This window comes from Columba livia, chromosome 6 (assembly GCF_036013475.1).
Source record: "Columba livia isolate bColLiv1 breed racing homer chromosome 6, bColLiv1.pat.W.v2, whole genome shotgun sequence".
NCBI lineage: Eukaryota > Metazoa > Chordata > Aves > Columbiformes > Columbidae > Columba > Columba livia.
Genome location: NC_088607.1, coordinates 12076302 through 12094839, shown reverse-complemented (window position 1 = coordinate 12094839; position 18538 = coordinate 12076302). Strand labels below are relative to the sequence as shown.

At 39.4% G+C, this 18538-nt stretch overlaps 1 long non-coding RNA gene across 3 annotated transcripts in view; it reads left to right on the top strand.

Moving 5' to 3' along the window:
* The window catches only part of LOC110363281 (uncharacterized), a 159431-nt gene extending 141584 nt beyond the window's left edge, over positions 1–17847 (top strand). For 2 of the 3 annotated variants that reach the window (XR_010473456.1, XR_002421249.2), the window contains 3 exons: positions 3642–3734; positions 6035–6146; positions 6236–17847. This is a non-coding gene — a long non-coding RNA (uncharacterized LOC110363281). The remainder of the gene's footprint in view (positions 1–3641; positions 3735–6034; positions 6147–6235) is intronic. The other variant, XR_010473457.1, reaches the window with a different exon arrangement.
* The last annotated feature ends 691 nt before the right edge of the window (positions 17848–18538 follow it).

The following is an 18538-nucleotide window of genomic DNA, read 5'->3' as shown; positions in this document are numbered from 1 at the left end:
AATGCTCAATAGAACTGCATTTTTACTGCAACCATTTAAAAATGATGGCTCTTGTGGCATACACATGTCTCATTTGTTATATGCGGTCATGCAAGTGATGCAGATGACTGTTAATGTTACCCTCTCTCCCCCTCAACTATTAAATAAACTCAGAAATTACAATGATATTAAGAACACTTTGAGCAATTTTATGTGATCATTAAGTCAGAATATTCCACTCTGGAGGCTTCTGCTATTCAGCAGCCTTGAAATTACTTAGATCAATTAAGTGCATTATATTTTATATGGAATATAGGAATGTGGTTTTTTGCCACTGTCGGGAAATATAAATAACGAAACAAGGAGAATCTCCAGTTATCTCTTTGTAGTCCTGTGCTGCTTTTCTCACTTCTGAATGTTTTCACTTTATTTGGCTTCCTTTTTCCTCTTTTTGGTGGAATGTAGTCATGTATCTCTATAACCCAGACATTTTAGCAGTAAGAAAGTCTAAAAATCTCCCTTACTCTGCCATCTCTTTTGTCTTAGCTGATAGAGCAGATAAACAAGCATGCATAAGCCAGGATCTTTTAATGAACTGGGAGTTCTTAACCAAATCATCAAAACTAAGAGCCTGCTTACTCTGTATCTTGGAGAAGAACTTCCAAAGGATGCTTCATGCAGCTGTAGATCTGAGGTACATCCTCAAAATACTCTCTGTATCTACTGACAGCACAGAAACAATCTGAGTCAACTTCATGGGATAGGTCTCTGCTGGAGGTGTTGGTGTCAGTACACTGAACAAAAGTACTGTCAACATTGGAAAAAGTTGAAAAGAGCAGCAGAGGATCAGGCAGAGAGGGCTGGACTTGAGGCAGGTCACTGCCAGACTCAGCAGTATAACCCAGGTCTTTTAATGGACAACATCAAAGGGGTAATGCCCCTGTGGAGAGAATGATGTGTGACAACATCACACCTCATAATGAAGTAGAGACTATATTTATCTATTTATTTATGCTATTTATCAGTGTAATATTATTTTTATTGTGATGTGTTCATTTATATTTTATTCAGAAAGTGAGCCACTTGGTATTAATCATAATCTTTACCACCGGTCATTACCAATTTAGGAGAATGTTTATAGACTCTGGTATCATCTTGGGATATGACCTTACAGGAAAAATCATTAGTCATTAGCTACTACTAATAATTAGTGTCCAGGTAGAGCGATTAGCTGGTCAAGTACAATGCAAGAGTGCCTTCAGAGCAAGCACTGCTTTCTGTAGAGTGAAAGGGCTAGAAGATAGCTTTCTGGCTTACAAGAACGCTGATTGAAAGGCTATGTAATTTAATTCGTTGTGTGCTGTGCCCATCCAACAGAACATAATAGGACTTACCCAGAAAATGAATCCGATAACCTGGCACCCAATGCCATGCTAATTTTCATGCTGTTGTGCAGCCCAGCCACTAAATTATAGTTATGCAGGATTAATTAGTGCCATTCTCCATAAAGCTAATATTCATTGTAAATGAGGGGGATTAGCAGGGAGTTATGTGGTGACTTATGAGAAAGGAAACACATTTTTAATAGGGATCTTAGGACATATAAACGAAACCCAAAGGATTTACTTTCAAAAAGCAATGGCTCACTGCGTTGGGTGTGCATTTGCTTTGCATTGGCACTGAAATACGTTTACAGAGATAGAGCTGTGCTCTGCTAGATGCAGCTGAACCTCCTTAGGTATTTCAGAGTCATCAGCTTCTGCATTACAAATCCAGAAAGGACCCAAAGTGAACTTCTAAAGGATTACTTATATAATGTGGATATTACAACACGCTTCAACTGCATTCTGTTTAAGCTTATTTCTTTAAGTAATATTTTTAGGAAAGAAAACAAAATGAAACAAAATCTATAAGCATTTGATGGTAATCCAAAATTGCACAGTGATACTGTGAAAGCTCTTGGTGCATTATTCTAATGATTCATATTCTCCCTATTAAAAAATGGGTATCTTACCACACAGATTGTTTGTTCAATTTTGAATTCTAATCCCTGGGTTTACTGTAGCTTTATTGGCTTGAGTTTCAATAGTAAACTCATCCTCCCCACTGAAATCTGTATGAAATGGGATGAAACTACTCAGTCTCTTTTATAAACTAATAGATTGAATTCTTTAAATATTTGTCTTGGGGCATGTTTCTCAGTACTTCACTCATTCCTCTTTTCTGAACAATTGGCACTATCGTTTCTGAATATCAGACCCCAGACCTGGGCATAATATTCGTGCAGTGATTGTAGCATTAGCAAATGCTGAGGAAAAACAGCATCTTGATCTCTGCTCAGAATTCTCTAGTTTGTACTGTAATACACATTTTTCACTGCAGTCTTTTGTAGGCACAATTATTTTCACTTGATTCAAGAATGCTTATACTTGTTTCAAATTCACTACAGTGGAGTTCTTTTCTTCCCCATTTATGTAGGCTGTAGCTATGTCTGCTGTGTCTAGCACTCTTCATTCCCCTTTTGTGTCTGCTGGCATACATTAGTTACATATAGATTGATTTCCTTAGGAGATTAAGGTGCAAGGACCTTTCCATCAGGAAGTAGACTTCTATGTAGCCCATACATCAGAGGCACTGGGTGACTCTGCAACTTTGTGAACGCTGATGGCCCAAGAAGTGACTCTAATAAATGTAAGTGAACAGAAGAGTGGTATGCTATTGGTTTGCTTTCTCTTCAGAAAGGTAGAGGAATGTACCACAGAGTGAATATTTATGTTGTTTCTTATATTCTTCCCTAAGAATCTGTCAATGAATACCATCTGAGATAGACATTTAATCTGATCTGGTAAAGCATTTCTTATCCTCTTCAGGGAGGAGGAAAATAAATAAAAGGAAAGCTAATAGGAGGATATGGCAAATTACAAGCCTGTCCCAGACCTAAGCAGAACAAAAAAAAAAACTACAACTGACAAAGGTGTTGAGGAGTCACAGAAATACACGGAGATCTCTTCAAGTGATAATGCTCACCCTGCTGTATTTTGCCCAAGACTGGGCTTTGATTGCAGCCCTGCTCTCTCCAGCTGGCAGAAGCCTGCCCATGGATGCACATGTATGTGTAACATTTGGACACTACATCAGGGCTTGAAACAAAGACCTCTGAGGCTGGAAAGTTGATTCTGCCCTGTCAGACAGACACTTTTTGTGGCAGTGGCAGAAGAACATGGCAACTCCCACAGACCGTGGTCTTGGACAGTACAAGCTTAATTACGATCCGTAGTCCCAGTAGGGGACTTACACAGTTTGTAAGACAAAATTATTCAGTTTAAGAAGGAAGATAGTAGAGAGATCAGAAACAAGACAGAGCCAATAACTTAGCTGACACTGCCATCAGCTTGTGTTTCTCTCACTCTGTACCCTAACCCTAGCTTTTTTTCTGAACTGGTTCAGGGCACTTGCAATCAGAATCTCCACATATCTCCTCCATGCCATGGTGTATTTAGCAATTACATTTGCACAGAGTTAGTATATTTTTCTAATGAGAAGAGGTGCTATGAAAGCTTTGATGTTGTTTTCTTCTTTATTTGGTTAATACACTTAGTGTGTGTGAATGTGCATCTGTGTAATGTTTTGTTAATGTGACATTTATTCTCCTTTCCTTCCAGCCCCTCCTCAAGCTTGTCTGCAAATCAGTCTGGCTTTGTGCTTAATGCAAGTTATCAATCATCTTTTCATGAGCAAATGGTTTCGTATTAAGGGTAAGGAAACATTCCAATTTATTCATTCTATTATTGTACCTTGGAAAATATCCAGATTTGCAATAAACCAGTGATTGGAAATGCACAAAGTATTTTAATATCCTAATTATTTTGATTTATGTTGCTCTAATAGTTTAAATTGATAGTGAATTTATTTAGAAGCCATTACAAAGGGATTCCCCCCACCAAGTAGTTCAGAAACACATATTGAACTTAAGCTGAAGACAAAATACATTGTTCGTATTCCAAGCTACCAATGGTATGCAAAGGGGAAGCTTTTGTATAAGAAAGCCAGGTGGAGGGAAATGAAAAAAAAAAAAGAAAAAAAAAAAGGGCAAATGGTGCTGCTATATATACATTCCGTTATTATTTAAAAATTCACCTGATTTAAAAAAAAAAAAAGTTACAATAGCAATTTTTCTGTCTTCAAGAGATAATAATCAGACACCCACTGACTTCCTACATTGCTGGCACTAACACAGATTTGAGTATATGAAAAGACCTACTCAAAATTTGTATCTCTCCCTGCCTACTCTTTTTTTCATTTTTTATTTTTTTTCCCCATGTTATCTGCATTTTTACCCTGCTGCTACGGTCATGCTTTTCACTTTTCACATAAATTTCATATGAGATTTTCACAGGAATGCTTTGCTTACGTTCAGGATTTCTCAGCATCCTTTCACCGCCTGGATGAACTAAGATGACTTTAAGGTGATAATATGTTCAGTCCTCCAATACATAACCCAGAAACCTTAGGATCCATGCCTAGAAGGCTCATTGCTGCAGTAAAGGTTCAATGAGCCTCTTACCGCGTATGTACTAAGAGCTTGGTAAGAACTTTGTACAAGCACAAAAATGTTATTGCCAGGCTCTTCCCGGGTGGAAGCCATCAAGTTAGACAGAAAGTTGGTCAGGACTAGTGTCCTAAGTATTTTCTAGATCTTTTGTGGCTCTAGAGATATCAGTAAAAGCTACAGACAGGATGAGTGACCTGCCATGCTCTTGGTGGTCCTGACACAGTAAGAAGCCATCCTTGGCTTGATGAGCTGATGGCTCCACGCCTGGATCCCCAGTGGGACTTTGGACTACAGCAAGCAAAGCTGCCACTTCTACATTTACAAGTCTTACTTCAGTAGCTGACTGACCTGTTCAATCAATTCCTTTTCAATATCTCCCTCCAACAAGAAGTTACTACAATTTTAGATTTTTTTGACCCTAACAGAATCAATGGCATTACATTAGCATAAATTAAAGCAGTGGAAGACTGGGAAAAAAAAGGTGAATAGGATCTCTATATTAAGAATTTATGCCCCGTGATTGTTTTGAAAATAATTCACAGTAGCTTGTAGCTTGTAGCTTGACAATAACTATTGCCTGCAAGTGAGCATCCATGGATACCATATTACTTATAAAGCAAATTCATGAAGGCACAAAAGTTTCTCAAAAGATTTGGCAGAGCTTTGATCATTAATTTTGAAGTGCTAATTTGGCACAATTTTTAATGCACATTAATTCATTATACAGATTTTGACATGTTTGATTTTTTTTTTTTTAAGTAGCATTGAAATTTGTTTGAGAAATGTACTCTATATAAACACACTATAATTAGAATCACCATACTTTACCGCTTTATTTAGTTGCAAGTGAAGAGATGAGTGTTTCATGTCATGCTATGTCATTTTATAAGAGCATGTGAATGAAGTCCTTTAAACTATTTAACTGTATTATCTTGCCACCTAGCTTTAGGACAAAATTCTGTACTCTTTGCATTAGCTGACCTTGACAGTGAACAGAGTGAGTGAAAGAAATAGCCATTTCTGAAAAACAGTCAGGAATGTTCTCTGTGCTGAAGGAACAGCCAATTAGCGCTAGCTAATAATAATCATGAGGCACTACTCAAGACTTTTAGAAACAAATCTAATATTGCTGTATCCTTTCTTCTGAATTGCATATGATTTTAAAGTAATTACTCTGAAGATGGGGAATTTAGGCTCTGGCCTAGGAAGATTCAAAATATCAATCCTGAATTATGACCTGGAGTCTTCTTTTTGAAATAGGATGACTTCTGCTCCCTAAAATGCAAAATTCATGATGAGGGCAAGTAAGAGGAAACCTGACTGGGAAGGCCAATGCATATTGCACACAGCTAGGACATGGGGAATTTGGATATTTTTGTCCCTACCTAACAAAATCATAAAGGAGGGGAACTAGAAGGCAGATCATCCAGATCATTCACACATGTACAAATCATCAAGACAAGGAGTAGCCTGTACTCAGAGAAGTTGTTTTTATCTTTATAGCAGCATTTGCAAGACTTTCTCAGCCAGTTCTTCCTGGATCAGCATCTTTCCCCAGGACTTGGGCAGCCTTTAGGCAGCACTAAGCCACTCTGCTACAGTCCAGGCCATGCTGGTAAGATCTATGGGCCGAATGGATGTGCTCAGGTATATATATGCAGTGCTAAAACGTATACACATACACAAGACTTTTTTTTTCCCCAGGTTGTCCAGGGGAGCAGCCCTGAGGTGCTTGGGCAATACTTAGCGACCACCCATCTGGACTGTGGACTGGGCTTAAATGTGGACTGGGTTTAAACCACACCCAAAAACCACTTTAGATGGAATATCTGCATTCTGGATTTTGTTGCGACTATTCCTTCATCTCTGAAGCAGTGAAGGGATAAAAGTATAATTTGTTGATTCTGTGAAAGACAGTGATGGTAGACTAGGCTGATCACAACGCAAAGGGATTTAGTCTAGCAGTGATAATTTAGGCTTTTTTGTATATTTATCTAGCTATCTACCTGTCAGATAAGCAAGTCTATGATTATCTGTATTTGTTTGAACTACTGAGCTATGATCTAAGTTTTCTACTGATGCAATCACCTTTTCCCAAGTCACTGAACATTTTTTGAATCCCTCAAGATGTTTTAATTGACTTAATGCAAAATTTTCCTCCTTGAAATAATCAGGGAGTTGGAGTGTGTCTTTGTCCCTCTGTTAAGTCCTTTATAAGATATGACTAATAACTGCAGTATTTTCCTTTGACTATTGTAGCAATGCTTCATTCACTCCACATTCTTTTTAAAGTAATCCACCCTCACAAATGAAGTAGTTTCAGCCTTTCTTTTTTAATTTTATTGTCTATCCAAAAAAGTTGCTAGATTTCACAGGTGTCATATTTTCATCAATAAAAAAGATGGAAGCCACTGGAAAGCACCTAGTCCCTGCAAGATAGGCTCCTGAAGAAAGAGGTGTTTTGAACATGCACAAGTGAGTGAAAATCAGTGATTCAGTGTACAGGAGGATTTCTTTTTAGATGCACATTTGTAACTAAACATGAGCCCTGTAGTTCCCTTTACCACAGCACTTCTGTACTTCAAGCAGTTTCCCTCCTTGGAGAAGCAACGTTGAAGCTGCTCAGTGGAGCATCATTTAGAGCATCCCACCTTCAAAGCAAATGTAAGGTTCTCCAGATGGCAGCAGTTATCTCTGCCTGGGAAAATGGGATGTGGATTTATGGTCCTAGAACCACAGAAGATCACAGGAAATTTGTTTTACCAGTTACCAGTGTAGCTGTACACCTATAAGAGATTTCCAGCTGGTTTTTAGCTCTTTCATGCAGCAAACAGTTATCATTACTTTCCAAAAAAAGTCCTTGGATGCATGCCTAAGACAGATTTCCAGATCCTTTCATGACACTATTCGTTACTCTCTCCTTTGTCTCTTCCCCTCCTTTCCCTTTATAATGGAGACAATTTACATCATAAGCTAAATAATAATTTCCTTGTACAATATAGGAAGAAAATAATGTTGCAGAACAAATAAAGTAAATGAATAGTGTATGAACTGCTGCCATCTCTTGGTTATATTCATTATTCCAAGTATTCTGGGTGTATTCATCCAAATCAAGAATATTAGGGCACTTCATAGTTTTATTTTCCCTTTCACCTCACACCCAGTCATGCAAACACAAAGGAAGACACAATTTTTTTTTCTGATGCTGCTGCTGAAATTGTCAGTTGCAACTATTAAGGTAATGTTTAAAGATCTTTGATCAATATTTTTGGTGTGCTTAAGCTAAGTCCTTTATTTTATTTTCTGGATTTTAGTTTGTGTTTTACCTTTGCTAGGCTTCCAAGCATTCAGTTGCAATTTTTGTACTACAACAAAGAGAGTTAATTTTATTATTTTGTTATTCCGATAATGAAAGACGTGAGGGAAGGGCAGTGGTAGTGAGGAATCACATCTGCCTAAGTGAAACAAAATGAGTTTCCAATTTAATATTTTTTCCATGTTTAAAGAATAACATGCTGATTTTATGCCTTATCCAGGTGTGTGCCCTGATTAGAAGCTCATTGAAGTTAATGACATAACTCCAGTGCACTTCAAGAGCCTTTGGATGATTTCTGTTGAAAATCGTCAGATTTCTATTGAAGGTGTCAGTGAAATGACATTGTTTTTTTCCCACCCAGTCAGTACCTTTCACCACCATTGCTGCATGTTTAATCAGTTCCTGCTGATTTCAGTAGGACATCAATTGACCTTTTGTAGGTCAATTGCAATGTGTGGACAGCTAAAATATCCCATCTGAGCAGTCATTATTGCCCTCTGAATGACAGTATGGATGATAAATGGGAACAAAATCCTGGCAATCTCCCACTGAAAGCCACAGAGGCAGGATTTTTGCCTATTCCTCACTTTTTCTAAGCCCTTGGTCCCATTCCTGTTGATGTCACACTTGCTTATTAACACGTTGCTGTAGCTGTATCTCACCCATACCTCACCAGTCCCTATGGCTGCACCACAACCGGTCGTCTCAGACAACAACAGAGAAGGATCAGCAATTTATACTGAAAATACAAATGCAGAAGATCTGAGAGCAACCTAATTAAAGCCCTCTTGAGTTAGGCCGTCACATTAACTTAACACCCGGGCTGTAATCAGCAAATCTTCTCACTTGACTGAGTGAGGAGGCTTATCCACAGTCTGTTGGAGCAGAAGCAATTCGTAACCACCATGAATGTTCCAAGCAGTTGCTCGTCATGTCTTACTGAAAAGATCATGTTGACCTGAGGCCTTATTAAAACGTATTTGTCTGGAAAACCAGAAATTGCTTGGTTCTTCCCTCAGCTGAAAGATACATCCAGTCATGGCTGAAGAGCTCTTTCCTATGGGATGTACATGACTCTGCAGTTCTGGACCCAAAGATTATTTTATCTTTCTTTTTGTTGTCATGACTAAATAGTACAATCACATACAAACTCAGCTAAAACCCCCAGCATTAAGTCTGAAAGGACTTCTAGAAAAGAACAGCATCTGCCCCTGTAGCAGGTTTTGCTTAACTATTTTTTATTCATGAGTGTCTTATGTGACAAGTTACCACAGCCTAGTTTTCTTACTCACTGAAGTGATTAAAGCAATATCACCCAGAGACTTCTTGTTTGCCTGCACATATCACTGCAACCCTCTCAGCTTCCTCCAAAGCAGGGGCAGAGACCCGGCGTGCTGGAAATTTGGCAGGGTGAGGTCTGTTCTCATTTCATAATGGAGCCATTCTGTTTCTTCAGCTTGCTGAAATTCCTTCCTGATGACTTGATTAAAAGATTTAAAAAAAAAAAAAAAGAAATAGAAAAAGAGAAAAAAAAAAGCAGCATGGTAAGTCTGATCTAGAAGAGCACAATATATACCCTGAAAAGTGCTATAAAGCAGCATTTCATCCTTAGAGCAGTTCAGACATAGGTAAATAAAGGGATTTGGGCTGGGAGCCGAACTACACTGTTCTGATGAGTGGATACTTACTGCAGTGAGTATGAAGTATAGACATGAAAAAGGGTTGAAAAGCCACTGTAGAAGGTGTAGAAGCACCGTAGAAGTACGAGTAGGACCACCAGTGTTCAGGTCCTGTTACTTAAGCAGTGGTTTTCTCATAGTGTCCAGTGCACCATCACCTGCCAGAAGGAAGGATTTATATGGCTAATTTGTGGAACAACTTATCAGTAGCCAGGCTGCTTGAGGATGCAGAATTTGTAGTGATTATTGTAGCTTTTTCTTTCCCAATGCCCTGCTCACTGGGGATTACATAACATTGCTCAAAAAGCAGGCAAATAATGGCCTTCATAAGGAGAAAAAAAAAAAAAAAAAGATAAATAACCCCACACACTTTTATATAATATATAAATACATATATATATATATATATATAATTTTTTTTTTAAACAAATCCAGGACATTTAAAAGAAGCCCTAGCCTAGAAGCAGGTTAATCTACACTGACAGGTTCCTTCTGGATGTGAACACCTGAAGTTTAGCTTCCAAATTGCACTTCCACTGATTTTTTTCTCTTACCCCATCATTCGACTAAATTGAAAAAAATGTTATGCCATTACCATTTATATTCAAACTCAAGTCTTGGTGGCTTCAAGACCTCTCCAGGGACTCATCTTTCCTGCATAGCTATGGTGGTGGAGAAAATGGGGGCACTGAGCTCTTGTTCACTATCAGGATATTGAGTGGGGCTTCTGTCATGAGAAAGGTCTGCAGAACCTTGTAGAATACTTTTTATTTTCTTGCCTAATCCTTTTTCTTCTGCAAGTGAATCTTTGTACCATAAAGACATGAATGCTTTAGTTAAGAATAGATGTCTTTCTAAAATTTCCCATCTCACCTAGACATCACCAAGCTCAGAGCAGGAGTTGGACTAGAATTTTCTTTGCTTTGGTTTTTTAGTACTCAAGACATGATCACTCTGCTGCCTGGAAGCAGGAGCATGTTGAGAACAGGTATATCAGCAAGAGCTGGTAGGTACCTTAAACCCTTACTCCCCTGGTGGGTAAATCTGAAATCAGGATGAGCCTGGGTTACCTACAAAGTCCACATGCCATAGGAGCATCTTTATAAAAACAATTTTTTTTAAATCCTGGACTGTCCTTGCTGGCTGATGTCTCGTGATACAACTCCAAGAGGAGATGTAGGAGTTGGGGAAAACAGACCATCCGTAGACAAGAAAAACAAGTTGTGGGAACTTGTCTGTGTTTTCCTCCAGCTCCCAGCACCGCTGGTGTCAGCACAACGATGCAGACCTGACCCCAGTGTGTCCCACAGCAGAGAACGGCATCTGCAGAGTTACACAGGCTAATCCAGAGGGGCTTCCAAACCCTACTGCCTGCAGCACTGAGATCCAGAAGATTCCTCCTATGGTTCATTATTTTGGAAAAGATCTCAGGCTGGGAGATGAAGTGTCTTTGCTGCACTTCAAAATAGCAGGGAGAGGTCAGAGAGGCACAAATGCTGCGGCTGTTGTGAACATCTTGGCAACAGCTTCATTTTTTGCTTTTGTTCTGCTCTGGTGAACAAAAAAGCTTGCTGAGGAGAAACAGAGATGTTCCATTCTGGTGAAGCTAACATATTCAAAACTAAACTAAAACTGGGTGAAAATATTGGAGAAACTGACTGGCAGATTTGCCCTCAAATGAGTGTACAGTTATGGTTTCTTCTCTCTGAAAAAATCTATTTCTTTGAAAAATTTATTATTAATTGAAAGAGATGACACAGTTTGATTCCCAGTGGTAACAAAGGATTTGTGAAAAGCAAAGATACAGATGTTGCTAATTATGACTTAGGTGCACTGAAGTACTGATATGAAGAGGGCTTCTTGCTTACAGTAATTGAAAAATGCTGGTTTCCAATGTGACCAACTGCTGAATTCACTTTTAGAAAAATAAATTAAGATCCCATTTAAAATAATGTTTTATTTATTTTTTTTTTCTTTTCATAGTTGGGAAGAAAACATTTCCCTAGGTGATTTATAACAGTATTCAAATGCAATTCCCTGAGAAGAGTGAGTAATTTCAAATCCTGACTAAGATATTTAATTTGAAATTAGTTAAGTGGTTATTTGACTGAAAGGGATTTTAAAAAACAGGATCCATTTATGTGTCTTCAGGCTAAGGAAGTATTCTAGTGAATTTAATTAAGAATAAGATTCTTTACTAACTTCAATCCAGTAGAAACATGCAGGGTTGTCTTTTGGTAATTAATGTGTCTGCTGGTTAATATGATAATCACGACCACGTTTTCAACAACTGAGAACTCTAATTAAACAAATAAAAAATTGCTAATAATCATCATCAGTATTCACTGAGCCTTTTCTTGGAGGAAACTTCTGGCTGCATTTATACATCTTATTCATAGTAATAGTATTACTTAACTCAAAATCTACAAACTCTTAATATGCTGGTATTTAAGTACTGAACAAAATTTAGAAGTGGAGGCATTCTGGTATCTTTACCAGTAAAAATTTCTGATAAAGTGAACTAGGCTTTTATTTTTCCTCTTTGTTGCATCTTCTAAAAGGCTTTAAGATGCTGTCTTAGGAAAAACAAAACAAATCCACCTGTTTCTGATTTCTTAATAAAATAGTAATACTTTTGAAGAAAAGAATGTGACATTGTTTTGGGGTTTGTTTAGATATCTCCCATGTCACTTTATTTTGGAAAAATAAGATCTAGTTTTAAAAATACAGCAATGAGGTATTTCCAATGTATGCCAAGGGGGTTTTACATTACACTTCTCAGTGTTTCTCTCTTAAGAATTCATGACCAATAAACGAAGGTCAGCTTGGAAAGACAGGGAAGGAGTGTTCTCAACAGGAGCCTCTGGGAACAGATTTGTGGAAGAGACTGTATCAGTGTGAGAAATTTGTGGCACAAATTATTAGCTAATAGGGTTGCTGCTAGGTGAGTAAGGGGTGTTGAACCCCAGGCAGCCCTTCCAACAGGGAGTGAATCTCCAAGTCTTCCTGGCTAAAGGAGCTTTCCTGAGAACCATTTCAGCCGAACTTCCTCAGCCGGACCTGCTGCTGTTACCCATACAATTCACTGCCTTCACCCCCTTACCTTAGCTGAGGGTTTGCTTCACTGCAGTGGTTATCTAAAATGACATTGGTCCTTGCATAGTCATACAAGTCTGCTACAAAACTCTGTACCCTTGCCACATCTCTCCATTCCCTCTCTTTAGCCCCTCTTCCAGCTCAGAATTACTCAGCTACGATGTCTGTGACAAAGGAGGATGAGGAAGATTGCATCAGTGTACAGGATGGGAATGGACCAGATGAACCACCACACCAGGTTCTCTGCCATCTCAGGCCATCGCATCAGAGCAACATCTGGCAAGATGCTGAGGAAAGGGATTCCTCTGAATTACAGAAGGGAACGGTAGCTCCCAGGACAGCATCCTTCCCTTCTTTCCATAGATGCCGACATCATGGAGCGCCTGAGCAGTGGAGTTTACTCCTACAGTTTTTCCATCCTGGGTTCCAGCACTCAGGATCAGGTTGTAAATAAGGCAACAAGTCCATGTGAGTGGAAATGATCACAAAGTAAATACATTCATCTTTCAGATCTGTTGCCAAATTCTGGAAGACAATGGGCCTTGACAACTCAGAGGGTCTCTCAAGGCTGGGCGTATAACAAACCTTTCCAATTCATCTGTTCTTCAAGAAAAAGAAAGGCTTTTTAGTTCTTTGAAAAGCAATACTAGAATTCACAAAAGGGGTCCTCTGTATGCTTCTGAAAGTCTCCTTTTAACTGTACACTTTACAGTCCATTGGAAAAGCACTGAAATATTCAAAGATGCCAAAATCAAAGGCTAGTGAGTGTCCAGCTAATTCAACCAGCACACATCTGCAGATAGCTGGTAGAGATCTCTGTGGACATGATTTTAATGCTCTTTCATGCATCATCTAGTAAAAAAAAAAGGAGAGAAAAAAAGAGCTTTTCATTGTTATTATTTCCCCAGGTGCTCAAGTCTTAGCTTCTCTGTCATTTAATTTGTGCATAATTTTTCATGAATACTGGGGAAAAGATCATGAGATATGAAAATGGGATCCAACTTCAGAGCTGGAAATACTCATGATTTCTCCTTTTTATTTATGTGTTTCCCAAGAGCTGGGGCCTTCTTTTTATGTAAGTTCTGGAAAAATGCACATTAGTATCTTGCTACGCACAATGTGGAAACCAGAATTTTGAAAGGGAGAAAATACAATAATCTATTTTTGGAATCTAGTTCAAACATGTCAACAAAATAATGTTGGCTGCCCTCTGCGTTACCATAATTACCAATAATTACCGATAATTATAAGAACTATTGTATAGATGAAGGAAAAGTTCAAGTAAAACTAAGGATTGAAAGTAAATTTCCTCTCCCTGAAACCAGAACATTCTTTGAAATTAGTAAAAAGGGTGCAATAATTACCTGCAGAAGAATCATTGCTTTTAATTAATAAAAACGTTTAGATTAACAGTAAAGCTAAATAGATTGATAGGGAAGGATCAGAATTCCATTTTTACTAAGAGCTGCTAAATGTAATCCTCCTACATCATAACATACACTGGATGCTCAAGAAGTTTCAGCAACGAGGTGTTGCTGAACATATACTAATGTTTATTTTCCCCTGAAGTTAACTCCAGTGACCCCGATTGTGCCTTAGCAGAAACAAGCTCCTCTTGTAACTGCATCAAAGGCCTGAGGAATCTTAAAAACACTGTAAAGGAAAAAAGAGCTACAGTTTTATAGATAAACACTGAGGCCAAATGAAGGCTATGGGCTCTCTTTGGGTACCCTCATGAAATGCGAGGAAGGCCCGCAGCAGCAGGCGATGTGGTAAGTTTTCAGGTCAATGTGGCATGAAGACATGAGGGAAAAAGTATCCCAGTAATGAGAAATGAGTCAATGCAGATCAGCAGGTCAGCCATTCTGATGGGGCACTGTCAGCAGTCAAACTCTGGAGCTTTCCTCTGCAGTCACATCCAGGCTCAGATGGGCATGCCGGCTCTGACCCTGGTTTAGGCTTAGCTACGTGTGGCAGGCAAGTGGGATTAATAACGCGACTTCTGTATTTTAGGATTTCAAGTGAGGAGGAAAAGTTTCTAGACTCACAAAGGGCCTCTCTCATGTCCATTAAGGAAATGTTTTTCAAAGTGTAAACATCAGCTGGGAAATTTCACTGCTTTCTGTGGCTTTGATAATTTCCCCCCTGAACTGCACATTATTTTGGATACAAGTTGTCTTTCATCCTGTGACAGTTAAGAGTGCCAGGGCCTCTAGTCACTAATGAAACATAAATAATTAACCAAACGGTCTTCCTGCAAGTTCATCTGTAGTGGAAAACACTTCTATCTACATAAACCAATGCAGCAGCAGGGGAAAACCTGCTCCATGAACAGCCCACTCCAAGATTTTGTTCAAGAAATCAGTGTCTCAGAGGCCAGTCTCTCTGGTCGTGTGGCTCCATGGCATGGTCTGAGGAAGGATTTTGGTTGTACATTTATTAGTGCTTCTTCTGGGTCTCTTGAGCAAGCACTTTCCAGAGACACAGAGGTGCAGCTGGTCAGTGGATTGCAGCTCAGACCAAACAGCTTCACCTCACCCACAAGGACATAGAAGGGAGAAAACCTCAGGTCTCTGCTACAGACGTGTTGTAGCTTCAGGGGAGCTTGAAGGAGGATTACACTGTTTTGAATCTCACACTCCCTGGGTGGCACTAGGTGGGCGTGAGAAGTGGGAAAAAGAGTTATTGGTTCTGAAACATCTGGTGTAAATACGCCACATGATGTACAGCGCCCTTCTCAAGAGTGCTGGGTCTCATGCACTCACCTGAGGTGACATCGGGCAGGAATCACTTCGGATGGGCAGTCTGTATAATATCTGTGTCTGCTACAGAGGTTAAGGAAGGTTTCCAGCTTCAGCCAAAATGCCAAGAGCAGAACTAAGACCACCTTGGCTCCAGGAGGGCCTCTCAGCCCTAAGTGCACCACACATACAGGGAGATGGAGACACGCTGCATCCCAGACCCTTCTGGTGTGGAGATGAGAGTTCAGCCCCTCAGTTTGGGCTTTCTCTGTGGTGGCAGAATAAGGATGTTCCTCCCATGCAGGATTAATAATCGAAGGGTTTCTCCCTCAAAGCACTTTCTAACACTACATTTAAATGTGCTGCATGCATTATTCATCTTTTTGCAGCAAGCAGCAAGATGGAGGCAGCTGTCAGTCTAGTTCATGTTTCAGAGCTCTACCCTCCAGCTGCCTGTGGGGGCATGCTAAGGATTAACATGGTCCATGGCACAAATGGCCCACGCTTTCAGGCTGGGGAGTCATTATTTGCCAGGGTAGCTGCAGTTCTAGAAACACCAACATATCGAACTTCGTCTAAAGAAGGCTGAAGGAGGGTTTTGTTAGAAAAAGTGAGGCTTTTTCTTGCATCTATGTTGTACCAAAAGCAGGCAATCATGACTCTTGACAGCTTTGCTACATTTTTTCTCTGGCATCTTCATCTCTCAGGGCTTCTCCATCAAAAAATTGTTAAAACTACAAAACTTTGGGTTTGTATCTTATTTTCTCTGCAGTTAAGTGGATACAGCACTTGGCATGTCAGACTAATGATTCTGGTTGGGATCCTTTTATACAACTCATTTGAAGCACAACAGAAGCAATATCCTGGCTACTGTTAGTGATCCTTGTGCCCACAATGGCTGGATGTGCTACAGACTCAGAGAAGTTCAGGAAATCCAACAGTTGTCTGGCTCCTATTCTGCTTACACATGGCTGGGCTATTATAGCTTGGTGGGGAGTCATTACACAAAACTCAAGCATGGCCTTGTTCTCTAAGCACTTAGAGTCAAGGTTAAATATTTGACTGGATGTATTTTGGTCCTGCTACTCTCGCCTCTCTGCTATCAAAAGATCATAAAATTCCTTGAGGACACAACGTAAATTAGCACAAACTTCAAATCTCTCTAATTTGCCCCAGTAGAAAGCAAGCCTTTGCACAGACAGAACAGCATGGAGCTACTGCCCTGGAAGGCTGGCTGGTCTCCCATGCATCTCTTACCTCCTAGGACTCAAGCCATTAATCTTATATTGAGCTGTTTAGATGGTGGACTGTCCATTTCATTCAGAGCTCTCACACATAATGCTGAGATTTTTTTATGTAAAGAAGGTCTGGTTAAAGTCCACTTGTCAAAATGACACAAGATTACAATATGAGATTCAGAGGTGAGAAAACATGTTCCATAATTTTGTTAATTTTATCCAGTTCCAATGTGACCCTTCTCGCCCATGTGCATACAGCAGCTAGCACTGGGGTGGCTGTATCACAATGCAAACAACAAGGAAAACGTCTTGTAATTCTCTCACTGGGGAATACATAACAGCACAGATCTCCTCTAGGTCCTGCTTTCTGCAAAATGAACAGTAATAAATGGCCATATTCCTCAGTAGGAAATAAGGGAAAAGAAAAGCTAAAGTTAAAACTGCAGATGAAACAAATCTCTTAGGATGATGACTTGGTACATGACAGCACTTTGATCTTTGCAATCAGAAAACAATTTGACTTCAGTCTTTTCTTCTGGGTATTATGGCCAGGATCACACCAGCACTCTAAAAGGATCTGTTCTAGCTCAAGTATTATTTATTCACATGCTTTTTTATTCTGTTTCATGGAGAAATGCAAGGACAATATCTCATTAACTGAAGGAAAACACAGTTTTCTTTTTTTAAATGTCATGAACAGGGTAGCTCTGCAATCAGGGATACTGTTTAAAGCACTGAATTTACCCAGAGATATAATGTAGCAAGGAAACTTCCCATGCATTCAATGAGAGATGACAGCACACAGATAAGATACTAATCCCTTGTTATCATCTCTAGGTACCAGACTAAATGCAGTTGTCAGAAATTCTCAGCAGAAGTTGACAGGACCAAGACAGGGTTCATTTAGGGTCACTGGAAAGTCCCATTTCATTTGCATAAGCATTTCAGCAAGTGTTTTAAGAGTCTTGCTTTCCACCAAAAGCTTAAGCAATCAAACATAGCCACATATTAACAGCAAGCAATTGGGGCCCAGATCCTCAAAAGTATTTAAACACTAGCACCTACTGATTTCCAGGAAAGGCAACCCAGCACCTTGGACCAAATGTTCTGCTAGTTGGAGAAGTATAAATCTCTCTGAAGCCAATGTATCTGTCCCATCCATATTTCTGGTTTTTGGCAGTTGATGATGATGGTAGAGAATAAACATCAAATTAGGAAAACACTTGGAGTTTTTAACCATATTTTAACTCCCTGCTCATTTTGACAAATGATAACACACTTTTTTATTCTCTCAAGGCATAATATCCTCATAAAAAAATCATATTGGATTTTATAAGTATTTGGGATATTCTTTGTTTATTGTTTCAGTGTTCAGCCATTAGCAATGAATTGCTGTGTTGTTATACAAACCAGAAAACAACAATGACAAATAACAATGAGTCTCTGCCTCAGGACGCACAACGTGCTGAAGAGAATGATCTGAAAATGCTTGAGAGATGCTTCCCAAAACCAGACTTACTGTGTATGGGCAGAACAGGTGCCTGCTAATTCAGGTGAGCCCTTCGACTATAAAAGGAGATTCCATCTACACACACATCTCTGAGTTACCTGCACCATGGCTGCTCCAGCCATTCATCCAGGTGAAGAAGGGTTGCAGTCTCTGCTTTAACATTTTAGCCTGGTAATTATAATTACACTGGGATTTGCCCAGGATGTGAAAACTATGCGCTCCTCCAATAAGCAAACTCATCATTCCTGGACTTGACATGAGATACCACAGCCTTGTTTGTTGACAATGCATAAACCTCAGATCTTCAATTATTTACATACCGCATACATACATACATTCTTATGCCAGGGGTACAAAAAAGGCTGGAGAACTGAACAATGAGCCAGCTAAAAGAGGTAGAATGATCTGGTGGTTGCATCCTGACTTG